General features: G+C 39.3%; 1 protein-coding gene across 2 annotated transcripts in view; it reads right to left on the bottom strand.

Moving 5' to 3' along the window:
• Positions 1-2,918, bottom strand: part of LOC126175200 (cytochrome P450 4C1-like) — a 214,856-nt gene extending 211,938 nt beyond the window's left edge. For both annotated transcript variants that reach the window (XM_049921800.1, XM_049921801.1), the window contains exon 1: positions 2,851-2,918. The gene's annotated coding sequence lies outside the window, so the exon portion shown is untranslated. The remainder of the gene's footprint in view (positions 1-2,850) is intronic.
• Between the last annotated feature and the right edge of the window lie 11,930 nt (positions 2,919-14,848).

Genomic DNA, 14,848 nt, shown 5'->3' with positions numbered 1-14,848 from the left:
ACTGCTGGTGGGCATTTTGGACATAACCTGTGATAGTGCATGCACTTGTATTATTCTTTAGTCCCTGTGCTATTGCAGGTATTGTACAAGTGCCAGGGTGGAAACTTCTCAGAATACAATACCTCGTAAATTATTGGCGCTAGAATCCTGCAACAAACACCACTGACATTCTAATTTACTCTGCTTTTAGTAAATGTCAATAGGCACTGTTCCATTTAAAAAAGTGTATGTTTGCACAAAAACTTCACTTTTAAATATTACTACAATCTGTTGATTGGCTAACAGTACGAGCCGCTGACTACCAGTCCCTTTTTACTGGAAAGACGTATCACTGCATCATCATCATTATCATTGTTATTATATTCCTTTCTCAGACGTTATGTCTGGATAAAAATGGAAAGTGACGCGGACCTTGATCAAGCGTGACTTCCTTTTAACTGTGTGGTATATGTTACATTGCATTTAGGAACTTTCGGGTAATTGAACATGTATCAATAATTACAGATTTCTGTATTTGAATGTATAAGTTTGGATGTAGCTGTATTGCGTTGATGTACTGGTGGATGTTGTGTGGTATGACTCCTGTAGTTGACAGTATAATTAGTACAATGTCAACTTTATCCTGATGCCACATGTCCTTGACTTCCTCAGCCAGTTGGCTGTATTGTTCAATTTTTTCTCCTGTTTTCTTCTGTATATATGTTGTATTGGGTATGGATATTTCGATTAGTTGTGTTCGTTTCTTCTTTTTATTGGTGAGTGTGATGTCAGGTTTGGTATGTGGTGTTGTTTTATCTGTTATAATGGTTCTGTTCCAGTATAATTTGCATTCATCATTCTCCAGTACATTTTGTGGTGCATACCTGTATGTGGGAACGTGTTGTTTTATTAGTTTATGTTGTATGGCAAGTTGTTGATGTATTATTTTTGCTACATTGTCTTGTCTTCTGGGGTATTCTGTATTTTCTAGTATTTTACATCCGCTTGTGATGTGATCTACTGTTTCTATTTGTTGTTTGCAAAGTCTGCATTTACCTGTTGTGGTATTGGGATCATTAATGATATGCTTGCTGTAATATCTGGTGTTTATTGTTTGATCCTGTATTGCAAACATGAATCCTTCCGTCTTACTGTATATATTGCCTTTTCTTAGCCATGTGTTGGATGCGTCTTGATCGATGTGTGGCTGTGTTAGATGATACGGGTGCTTGCCATGTAGTGTTTTCTTTTTCCAGTTTACTTTCTTCGTATCTGTTTATGTTATGTGATCTAAAGGGTTGTAGAAGTGGTTATGAAATTTCAGTCGTGTAGCAGATGTATTTATATGAATGACTGCTTTGTGTATTTTGCTAGTTTCTGCTCGTTCTATAAAGAATTGTTTTAAATTGTCTACCTGTCCATAATGTAGGTTTTTTATGTCGATAAATCCCCTTCCTCCTTCCTTTCTGCTTAATGTGAATCTTTCTGTTGCTGAATGTATGTGATGTATTCTATATTTGTGGCATTGTGATCGTGTAAGTGTATTGAGTGCTTCTAGGTCTGTGTTATTGTTATTATTAATTATTATTATTATTGCAATGAACGACTGTCAGATGCTTCGTTCTCGAAAGCAGTTAGGCACACCTCCATTACATACCGCTGTGTGTTTGCATATGCGCCTGTGTGTGTGTGTGTGTGTGTGTGTGTGTGTGTGTGTGTGTGTGCTGACATGAATCCCATCGGCTTTCCTTTCCCTCCCCTTCGCCACCCTCCTCGCCCTGGTCAGTGTGCGCTGTCATGGGGACGTTGACTAGCATGGATGCATATGTACACAATCTACGCTTTCCCTAGTCTAGAAGCCTCGTTGACATACTACTGTTACCGGTTTCTTTCAGTACAGAATCAGTCCCAGTTGCAGTTTGACCAGCCAGTTCCAAGTGCTGCAGATGGCGTCGGATTATCTCAGCATTTTAAACTGACCAGGCAGCGTGCAACTGCGACTGACGTGAAAAGTTTCTGTATGGAACGAAACCGGTGATCACCACGAAAATTAGTGCGGCAGCAGACATCATTGTCGGGTATTGCATTACATTAAGCAAATGTCTTGACCAATTCACATATCAGCAAAATTGCTAAGGATGCTGCGTATCAGGGACGGATAATAGGTTTAAGCTGTGAAAAATAAGTAAAGATTTCTTTGGGGAATATCGTATCACTCTTCCAGCATACGTACAACATTTTTACTGATATTACTCATTAAAAAAGTTTCGAAAGAAACCTTGTCACTTCTAGTAAATAAGCAAACGAAAGAATTATTAACAGAACCGAGTAACTCCGTAGCTGCAAAGACCAGTCCCAAAGTTGGGGAGTGATCGTGTAAGAATGCCACCACGAGATATCTCTCACTGTCACCAGTCGAATTATTGCAATTTTGTTAGTTGACACGGCTGTCGTTCCCTTCCTCTAGTAGCATTCACATGAATCAAAGCACGACATCTCAGCAACCACCCCAAGTCCTGATTTCAAATGATTCAGTTTCTGCACATCAGCACCACCTCGGACATTTAGCTGAGAGCGACAGAGCTTCTCAGTATCTTCTTGTCTCAGGCAAACTAACTTTTTCGGTAAGATTACCAGTAGTACATCATTGAAAACTAACAAGTTTAAGCAACTTACGGACAGTGAACAAATTTAGGTTTCATTTCACACACCAACAATGTTCGCTTCTAAAATTTAAATTCAGGTATCTACGAGATACATAAATGTAAACAAGCTGCAAGAATCAAATGGGACTATCAATGCATTTTCACAGAGAAAAACGCTTAAATATTCAACAAAGTAAGCTCACCTGATCATAGTTCCATAAATTACCTGTTTGACGACGCCTAGGGAATCTGTGCGTTGTGTTTCAAGATAGTGGTGGAAACAGTGCCTCTCCGATGACTCAGTAGTGCCCGTCATCACCATGGTCGTCTGACATTGTTTTTTTTATTTCAGATTAAACTCGTGGTGTTATCGGAAAGGACGTCAGTAGGTCACGTACGCCTGTAGAGCAGACAGCCAGCAAAGCCCGCCTATACGTGCAGGGACGTCGCAGCACGAGCTTCGGAGATGGTCCTGGCTGTCTGCGAACGACGAAGTGTTCCACACGGCCAATGAGCTCCATCCTCAGGGTATGCCTAATACGGGTAACGAAATGTAGGTCATGTGCCGCATAGAACCACATCGTTTCCACTGTCTCTGATTTACTTGTTAGTGTAGCTAGCGACACAGAGATGATGGAAAATTAACGGCTACCTCCCCCCCCCCCCCCCCCCTGTTCATAAGACGAGCAAATATGAATATAAAATTTTCTTACAAATATATTGCATTGCAATCGATTTCAGAGTTACTTCTATATTATGGTACCCTTCCTTACTACACGAAATTCATTACTGCATTGTTAGACGAATTTATTTTCATTGCAATTGGCCATTGGCTTCACAAGCCTTCATCCGTTTATTTATTTTTATCGATAAACTTGTGAGAGCTCTAAAAATAATTACTTAACTGTAAGTAATCACCCTGAAATACATCTCTTCCTGAAGAAGGTATAACACTAACGTTTATCACTCTAACGTGAAACACGCTAATGTTACCCTCTGAGAGGATGTCGAATTTTTACCGCGCGCGTGTCTAGTGGACAAAGGTATCGGACCATAATTTTGAATATTGTGAAATTAACAGAAAAACTAAACGGACTTTCACCATGGGAGTTAATGAAAACGGTAAAATCGTAAGTGAATGAAAAAAAAATGAACGGTCGCCAGTCAAATTAGGCACATTAATTTGGAAAGACATGTTTAATAAAATTTAATATTGATTATTGAAATTACTTTCGTTGATATTTCCCTTTGAATAGCACACAGGATACATACCGACACAATGCACTCTGAACTGTGTGTAGCAGCATTTACCAATAATGCACACACCAGTGAATTGTAGGAAGCAAATTTGCGCCAAACTCATACTAATGACAGCCACACTCAAGATCATTACTTAGTCAAATACTAAAATGTTACTGCATAAAGCGCACGACTAAATATGGACATGAGGGGCTTTCATCTTAACTGACATGAAAAAAAAATGAAGATGAATAATATCATAAACACACTGTTTAAACTCCTCTACATATATCAGTTTTCCTTAGCACCAGTAATAGTTCAATTTTCTTTCTAATAGGTGGAGAATATGATGGGAACCCATAAACAAGTTTAGTTTCACTAGTCAATGCTCTCTGATTATTACAGTAGAAAAGACCAATTCAAAAAATTAATCATTCACTTCACTTGAAGCAGTTCATAATTTACTTTGCAAGATAACAAAATACAATGCTGGGCTTAATTATTTTCAAAAAAGGAACTATTCATGACAGAAATCAAAAACACACTATTTTCAAAATGAGTTACTTACTTGCCTTTTTATCACCTGTGAAGCAGATATTCTAGACAATAATATTTACACACTCTTGCACTGTAATCCTACAAAACTGTATTCTGTAATAAACTAAGGATACTTTAGTAAAAGCCTGTCCAACTTCAATTTTGTGGTTTTAACTTTAACTTTTACTACTCTTTTTATACTAGACAAAAATCACTTTTAAACACTTGAATGCAAGAAATGTTTATTTAAATCAGGATACTCGGTTTTAGAAGCACTGAGGTGAGATCCCTTCATAGGTTCGTGATGAGGACTGAAAATATGGTTCTGGACACGGATTTATACTGTTGTGGTTATTATTAAAACCACACAAATTAACTGGTCCATTCCCATGTAAATTACTAACAGTATGAAGTTAGTGAAGCAGTGGCGAAGATTGGTGGCAGCGACATGGCGGCCAACTGTACTCACAGCTCTTGATCTTCGAATGTTGTATAAAATCTCTTCTTGCCGTCGGATTTTCAACATATTAGAGCCATTCCTTTATGCCAAGAATACAAAATTATAGCCAGATCTACATCCACAGCAAATCCTCTGTAAAGCAGCTTCCAATGGCCTCTCTTAACACTGTCAAAGTATACTGTGCTACGGCTAGCAATATACTGCATACCGTTCACACAAAAGAGCCGCTCAGTTCTACCACCAAAACCACATTTTACATCTCGCCATTCCACTTCTGTTGTGAGGGGACTTTCTTACAGCTTTTATGTGTTACAATTACAAGTTCCCCAAGCATGAACCAGCTTTCAATAAAAATTCTCTTTTAATGAACGTACACATATTGTAACAATGTATCGTTTTAACACATCCTTTCGCTTTTTTCATATGTACATTACAAAAATCTAATTTTCTTGACACATGTCAAGGAGTTTAAATAGATCAGAAGACACACTCCATAATTGCAGATACACAGTTACATAAAATATACCCACTTGTAATCGTGTTACAAAAGCAAGTAGGGAATGTCACTGATAAGGACGAAATGCAAGTAAAAATTAAAGATGTAATTTTAATGTAGTTGATTTGTAGATACTAACTGCCAGTAGTGTTATGTTAATTGTGTATAGGCTATATACATCTGCATATAACTGGGTGTATAGAGTGTCTGTTTTTATATGCGTGTCTTGCCTTACTGTGTTGAGGAATTTTCTGTGGCCTGAAATAAATATCTATTTGCACTTAGATGTAGCATTTATAAGGTATATATTGTAATAATGTTTATCATGTGTATAAGAACAAACATTATACATTGCATTTATAAGCTACAACAGCACTATATACAAAGCAACTGTGCTACATTTAATTAAATATGATCAAGTATTTCCAGACACTGAAGATGTTTCAGTAAAGCAAGGCGAAATGTGCCAGTCAAAACTGAAACTTCATTCATTCAGCTGCTCTTGGTCTGAAATAGCCTGAAAAATCACTAACGCAATAGAACTAAACTAAGTATTATCATATGATATAGGGAAGAAAGTGATGACCATATACCACTCAGACTTACAAGTGATATTTGACTCCTAATAGAGTAAAAATATGTGTAAGCTTAGAAAGGAAAGCAAACAGCAAATACTGATTATCTTTATTAATACCAGGATAGTGAGGTGCAATAATTTAATTAAGCAATCAGTTTAGTATTTTAGAACGTGGATCTTAATTTTAAAAGAACACGCAAAAGATATTTTCATACTTACAAAGCGTACAAAACTAAAGTGAAGCAAGGTGCATGGAAATGACTTTGAAAATCACATCAACTTATTATATGGATGTTACGACAAGACACACCTGATTAATCATTTATCTTTGCTCAGTGACGAAGGCAAGTTTACAAATATAGAAATAGTACATGTATGTTTAGTCTGTAGTTTGTTGTTGTTGTGGTCTTCAGTCCAGAGACTGGTTTGATGCAGCTCTCCATGCCACTCTATCCAGTACAAGATTCTTCATCTCCCAATACCTACTGCAACATACATCCTTCTGAATCTGTTTAGTCTATTTATCTCTTGATCTCCCTCTACGGTACTTACCCTCCACGCTACCCTCCAATACTAAATTGGTAACAACTTGATGACTCAGAACATGTCCTACCAACCGATCCCTTCTTATAGTCAAGTTGTGCCACAAATTTCTCTTCTCCCCAATTCTATTCAATACCTCCTCATTAGTAATGTGATCTACCCATCTAATCTTCATCATTCTTCTACAGCACCACATTTAGAAATCTTCTATTCCCTTCTAGTACAAACTATTTATCGTCATGTTTCAGTTCCGTATGAGGCTACACTCCATAGAAAAACTATCAGAAACGACTTCCTGACACTTAAATCTATAATCGACGCTAACAAATTCCTCTTCTTGAGAAATGCTTTCCTTGCCATTGCAAGTCTACATTTTATATCCTCTCTACTTCGACCATCATCAGTTATTTTGCTCCCCAAATAGCAAAACTCATCTACTACTTTAAGTGTCTCATTTCCTAATCTAATTCCTTCAGCATCACCTGACTTAATTCGACTACATTCCATTATCCTCGTTTTGCTTTTGTTGATGTTCATTTTATATCCTCCATTCAAGACACTTTCCATTCCGTTAAACTGCTCTTCCAGATCCTTTTGCTGTCTCTGACAGAATTACAATGTCATCGGCGAACCTCAAAGTTTTTATTTCTTCACCATGGATTATAATTCCTACTCCGAACATTTCTTTTGTTTCCTTTACTGCTTGCTCAATATACAGATTGAATAACATCGTGGAGAGGCTACAATCCTGCCTCACACCCTTCCTAACCACTGCTTCCCTATCATGTCCCTCGACTCTTATAACTGCCATCTGGTTTCTGTACAAATTGTAAACAGCCTTTCGTCCCTGTATTTTACCCTTGCCTACTTCAGAAATTGAAAGAGAGTATTCCAGTCAACCTTGTCAAAAGCTTTCTCTAAGTCTACAAATGCTAGAAACGTACGTTTGTCTTTCCTTAACCTATCTTCTAACATAAGTCGTAGAGTCAGTATTGCCTCACGTGTTCCAACATTTCTACGGAATCCAAACTGATCTTCCCCAAGGTCGGCTTCTACCAGTTTTTTCATTCGTCTGCAAATAATTCGCGTTATTATTTTGCAGCTCAGACTTATTCAACGGACAGTTCGGTAATTTTCAGATCCGTCAACACCTGCTTTCTTTGGGATTGGAATTATTATACTCTTCTTGAAGTCTGAGAGTTTTTCGCCTGTCTCATACGTCTTGCTCACCAGATGGTAGAGTTTTGTCAGGACTGGCTCTCCCAAGGCTGTTAGTAGTTCTAAGGATCTAAGGGGATGTTGTCTATTCCCGGGCCTTGTTTCGACTCAGGTCTTTCAGTGTTCTGTCAAACTCTTCACGCAGTATCGTATCTCCCATTTCATCTTCACCTACATCCTCTTCCATTTCCATAATTTTGCCCTCAAGTACATCGCCCCTGTATAGACCCTCTATATACTCCTTCCACCTTTCTGCTTTTCCTTCTTTGCTTAGAACTAGATTTCCGTCTGAGCTCTTGATATTCATACAAGTGGTTACCTTTTCTCCAAAGGTCTCTTTAATTTTCCTGTAGGCAGTATCTATCTTACCCCTAGTGAGATAAGCCTCTACATCATTACATTTGTCCTCTAGCCACCCCTGCTTAGCCATTTTGCACTTACTGTCAATCTCATTTTTGAGATGTTTGTATTCCTTTTTGCCTGCTTCATTTACTGCATTTTTATGTTTTCTCCTTTCGTCAATTAAATTCAATATTTTTTCTGTTACCCAAGTATTTCTACTAGCCCTCGTCTTTTTACTTACTTGATCCGCTGCTGCCTTCACTGTTTCATCCCTCAAAGCTATCCATTCTTCTTCTACTGTATCTCTTTCCCCCATTCCTGTCAATCGTCCCCTAATGCTATGATTGAAACTCTGCACAACCTCTGGTTCTGTCCGTTTATCCAGCTCCTATGTCCTTAAACTCTCACCTTTTTGCAGTTTCTTCAGCTTTAATCTACAGTTCATAACCAATAGATTGTGGTCAGAGTCCACATCTGCCCCTGAAAATGTCTTACAATTTGAAACCCGGCTCCTAAATCTCTGTCTTACCATTACACAATCTACCTGACACCTTCCAGTATCTCCAGGCCTCTTCCATGTATACAACCTTCTTTCATGATTCTTTAACCAAATGTTAGCTGTGATTAAGTTATGCTCTGTGCAAAATTATACTAGGTGGCTTCCTCTTTCATTTCTTAGCCCCATTCCATATTCACCTACTATGTTTCCTTCTCTCCCTTTTCCTACTATCGAATTCTAGTCACCCATGACTATTTTTCATCAATCTCCTCGTCATATGCGGAACAAACTGACATATAAACTTGTACTAATGTGGTAGGCATGGGCTTTTTGTCTATCTTGGACACAATAATGCGTTCACTACGCTGTCTGGAGTAACTTACCTACACTCCTACTTTTTTATTCATTATTAAACCTACTCCTGCATTACCCCTGTTTGATTTCGTATTTATAACCCTGTATTCACCTGACCAGAAGTCTTGTTCCTCCTGCCACCGAACTTCACTAATTCCCACTATATCTAACTTTAACCTATCCATTTCCCTTCTTAAATTTTCTAATCTATCTAAGGGATCTGACATTCCACTGTCCGATCCATAGAACGCCAGTTTTTCTTCTCCTGATAACTACGTCCTCCTGAGTAGTCCCCACCAGGAGATCCGAATGGGGGCTATTTTACCTCCGAAATACTTTACCCAAGAGGTCGCCATCATCATTTAACCATACAGTAAAGCTGCATGCCTTCGGGAAAAATTACAGCTTTAGTTCCCACTTGCTTTCAGCCGTTTGCAGTACCAGCACAGCACGGCCGTTTTGGTTAGTGTTACAAGGCCAGATCTGTCAATCATCCAGACTGTTGTCCCTGCAACTACTGAAAAGGCTGCTGCCCCTCTTCAGGAAACACACGTTTGTCTAGCCTCTCAACAGATACCCCTCCATTGTGGTTGCACCTATGGTACGGCTATCTGTATCTCAGTTACTGCGTTTGATCTGGCCCCATCCCATGATCAAAAAATTCCAGTATGTAGTTGCAGCAACAATGGAAGACAAATTTACAAAATATTTTTATCCATGACAGCAAATGTATGATACTGTATAAGTAGCCCCTTACCACTGGCACACAATGATCACGCTCGCTTCCTATGTAGGTGTGCCAAATACTAAAATTAGAGGTTAATTTTGAGTTTTAAATAGAAGTCACTTGCAGTCAGCAGTGATAATAGTATAATGAGTTGCATTTCTTTTACTTCTTAAAAGGAATCAGTATAGGGGATATCTACAAAATATCATAAAATATTATACTAAGAAATTGCATGATAAAATAGTCCCCACCGTAGCACAACATTAAAGGTAAAAAAGCTAATTTATTTAGTCAAGTTTACATTGACCGTTTTCCCACTATATACATCACTATAAAACTTCGATCTGACTGAAGTTTATTTCAAGCAGAGCACTATATATAATGAACAGAAAATTATTATTATTGAAAGAAATGGATCTGGTAGGCTATGTATTACTCTGAAACCGTCAGCTGACGACCTTTGACTTCAACTCCAACTTCATGTCTATCCAAGCACCGCGCACTTTGTTATTGTGGCCATGGCTGGTCGATGAGCTGCGACATGACGTGACGCGTATGATGCAGCACCTCCGAGAGTCCCAGAGTAGTCACAATCATTGCCTGCATAAAAATGATATTGCACATGTGGCCGGAGATCGTCAGCTGACAGTTACAGAGTAATACATAGCCCTAATGCTACACTATTCACTCAGGATGCTACGGTTTCCTTCAGCACAAATAACTTCCTGTTTTTCTTTTTTTTTTTATAGAAGGTGTTTCAAAATTACACCGATAAATTTCGAGGGGATGTGGAGGGTTCCTTGAGGAACAAAATAAGAATAGGAACCCGTATCCGGAAACGTCATTCAACAACACTACAGAGTTTCGAAGTTATAGGTGCCGGCGCCTTTTAAGGATTTTAAGAACTTTCATGGATGATGAATAAAGATAAGTGAACCAAACTGAAATAAGGGGCGCTGGTTCGGAAACAACCGAGTCGAAAGTTATAAGTGAACATCGTTCTGATACCTCTGACAGTGGAATACACATAACGGTACTGCTTTTGCTAAAATGTAGGGTAGGTAAGTTTCAAAAGTGATAGTATGGACCAAAACAAAAAAAAAGTTCTGCAAACCCGGGTTCTAAAATGCATACCAAGGAGCTTTGAGCACTTGTTCATCTTCGCTACTGTGAAACACATCTCTGTTGAACAAGTGTTCATAGCTCTTCGGGCACGCATTTTGGAGCCTATGTTTACAGCATATTTTTTCGTGTTTGGTCCATACTACCACCTTTGAAAGTTGCCTACCATATATACGATCTTACCAACAACAGTACGAGTACCTGTATTCCACAGTCAGAGGTATCAGCATATTTTCCCCTTACAACTTTCGATTCGTTCGTTCGCAGTACAGGGTCCTTTTCCACAGATTTATAATGTAACCTTACCCATCATTCCTGAAACTCCATAACGTCATCATGGAATCACCCTTTATGTACTTAATACAGAGGCGTCGACTTCGATGCTCTGTAGCACCGTTGGATGACGTTTCAGGACACAGGTTCCTATCCTCATTTTCTTCCTCAAGACATCCCATCTGTCTGTGTTATTTGGAAATAACCTGTATAATGCTATTATCATGATGACACTTGCATGATGAAAAGATTGATGGTCAGATCGAAGTTTTCATTGATCATTTGCTTATGATTTATATTACTACAAACCTGGATAAATTGATTTGCTATTTTTCTTTTAATGTTGTCTTACTGTAGGGACTACTTTATTATACAACTACTTCATTTCATATTTTATAATACCTTCAGTTTTTAGATATCTTCTAAGTGTGCTTCTTTTTTAAGAAGTGAAAATATACAACTCTGTTCAAATGGGATACTCTTATCACTGCTGGTAGCAAGTAATATCTATTTAAAGCTCCAAACTGAACTTTACTTTTACTGACACTTACTTGGGACTGTGTACCAGTGGCAAGGGGCTATCTATACGTTATATACCACAAATTTGGTGCATTGGGAAAAACGTTTTGTAAACATCTCTTTCATTGTTGTTCTAACTATGTACTGGAATTTTTTGATCATAGGATGGCTCAGGATGGTACTCTGCAGCGAAATCTGTAGCCAGTAGTCAAAAATTTTAAAAAATTTTGACTATAGACAAAAACATATATTATTTATAAAGTGTATTAGTCGCTGTTCTAACAAACAGTATGTGAAGAAAATATAATGTTTATAAGTCATAGCCAAGTAAACCTCCAATACATACACTATTGGTCCATAAACGATCTCCACAGATTTCATCAGTGAGAGTGTCAGCGTCTATGGTCGTGGTGTGGGCTACTGCACATCAGCTCGTAGACCCTATTTTCATCGAAGGAACACTTGGTTGTCAAAAGTATGTGAGCCTCCTAACAGACCAACTTTTGTTGGCACTCTGCAGCCTAACAACGACTGCTGTGACCTTTACAGACAGCCTCCCCAGACCGTAGAGCTAGCCTGCTTATTCCCGCCTAATACTATTCTTATTATGCTAACTGCTAAGTAATTTTTTTACAAATTGGGCATTAATGTGGCTGGAGTAGTTCATAATATTTGTCAGCACTTAAATTTTGCAACGTTCGTCAGCGAGAGCATACTTCCATCAGGGCTTCAAATGTATTTAATCTTGTGTTCAATAAATGGCTCTATGCGGACCCAATTATATGAGACAGACTGCCGAAACTAATGGAATAGCTTAATATAGTAATGAACGTACATTTTGGAAACATTTATGATGTAGTTACATTAATGTCTAATTAAGATGTATAAAAGAAAGCTGTAGTAATTAACAGTGAAGTCACAGAATAAATGGAAGAATTTTTATATTTTGTATACTGTACTGAATACAGTGGAATACTGACAGAAAAATAATTAAACCAAAGAGTAAAACTGACACGATTAGTGTGTCATTCACTTACATCGGTATTTTTAACATATTATGCTGTTTTGCCCATACTCTTACATGGTATTATATATATTTTATTCATTTATTTTATTCACAACTTTAGCTCTCTGACCTGTAATCATATTTTGCGAGTACTTGTGAAAGATTAACTCAGTTGAAAGAAGAAAATTGAGCCTCAGTTAATATTAGTATATATGTCAGAATACATAGATAATCGTAATTACATTATGTAGTTTGGATAAACACTACTAAAAATTATTATATCAGTTGACATAGTTCATAGAATAAATAAAATTTCAGCAATTAAAGGTCACCATTAAATGACTTTTATGTCTAATAATACTTCACATTCTGAGTGTCTCACAGAAAGAAAATTTGCACTTCAGTCAGTTATTGTAAGTTCACTCCACAGTTGTGAAAAAGATAAACTGAGGATTAATCAGGAAATAAATGTCATAGTTATATACTTTAAAACTTTCTTACAACTTTTAAGATGCATTAATTTTCTTTCAAATTCTATCTCTTGTTCTCATTATACACTCCTGGAAATGGAAAAAAGAACACATTGACACCGGTGTGTCAGACCCACCATACTTGCTCCGGACACTGCGAGAGGGCTGTACAAGCAATGATCACACGCACGGCACAGCGGACACACCAGGAACCGCGGTGTTGGCCGTCGAATGCCGCTAGCTGCGCAGCATTTGTGCACCGCCGCCGTCAGTGTCAGCCTGTTTGCCGTGGCATACGGAGCTCCATCGCAGTCTTTAACACTGGTAGCATGCCGCGACAGCGTGGACGTGAACCGTATGTGCAGTTGACGGACTTTGAGCGAGGGCGTATAGTGGGCATGCGGGAGGCCGGGTGGACGTACCGCCGAATTGCTCAACACGTGGGGCGTGAGGTCTCCACAGTACATCGATGTTGTCGCCAGTGGTCGGCGGAAGGTGCACGTGCCCGTCGACCTGGGACCGGACCGCAGCGACGCACGGATGCACGCCAAGACCGTAGGATCCTACGCAGTGCCGTAGGGGACCGCACCGCCACTTCCCAGCAAATTAGGGACACTGTTGCTCCTGGGGTATCGGCGAGGACCATTCGCAACCGTCTTCATGAAGCTGGGCTACTGTCCCGCACACCGTTAGGCCGTCTTCCGCTCACGTCCCAACATCGTGCAGCCCGCCTCCAGTGGTGTCGCGACAGGCGTGAATGGAGGGACGAGTGGAGACGTGTCGTCTTCAGCGATGAGAGTCGCTTCTGCCTTGGTGCCAATGATGGTCGTATGCGTGTTTGGCACCGTGCAGGTGAGCGCCACAATCATGACTGCATACGACCGAGGCACACAGGGCCAACACCCGGCATCATGGTGTGGGGAGCGATCTCCTACACTGGCCGTACACCACTGGTGATCGTCGAGGGGACACTGAATAGTGCACGGTACATCCAAACCGTCATCGAACCCATCGTTCTACCATTCCTAGACCGGCAAGGGAACTTGCTGTTCCAACAGGACAATGCACGTCCGCATGTATCCCGTGCCACCCAACGTGCTCTAGAAGGTGTAAGTCAACTACCCTGGCCAGCAAGATCTCCGGATCTGTCCCCCATTGAGCATGTTTGGGACTGGATGAAGCGTCGTCTCACGCGGTCTGCACGTCCAGCACGAACGCTGGTCCAACTGAGGCGCCAGGTGGAAATGGCATGGCAAGCCGTTCCACAGGACTACATCCAGCATCTCTACGATCGTCTCCATGGGAGAATAGCAGCCTGCATTGCTGCGAAAGGTGGATATACACTGTACTAGTGCCGACATTTTGCATGCTCTGTTGCCTGTGTCTATGTGCCTGTGGTTCTGTCAGTGTGATCATGTGATGTATCTGACCCCAGGAATGTGTCAATAAAGTTTCCCCTTCCTGGGACAATGAATTCACGGTGTTCTTATTTCAATTTCCAGGAGTGTATTTGAAGAAATCAGTGTCAAATAGAAGAAACTGATAACTGAGTTACTTAAATATTATTTGGAACGAAATATGGAATTATATTTTTGTGAATGAATTGAAGTTGCTAGGAAGTTAGCAAAAATACATACTTTTATATACAGTGAGTTGGATTTCATAATACTGTATATCCCTCAACAGAGCGGAGAAACCAGTGGTTTTGTTAGTAAATCGACTGCACACTATTCAACAAAACTACTATATATTTTAGTAATTGTGGGTATACAAAAGACCAAATTAAATCTCACTTCTATAGAATACTCTTGCTAGTTGTTATGACAGATATCAACTGCTTAA

Source organism: Schistocerca cancellata, chromosome 3 (genome assembly GCF_023864275.1).
Source record: "Schistocerca cancellata isolate TAMUIC-IGC-003103 chromosome 3, iqSchCanc2.1, whole genome shotgun sequence".
In the NCBI taxonomy this organism is placed as follows: Eukaryota; Metazoa; Arthropoda; class Insecta; order Orthoptera; family Acrididae; genus Schistocerca; species Schistocerca cancellata.
Note: the sequence above shows the minus strand (reverse complement) of the source record. Positions and strands in the feature narration are given on the sequence as shown.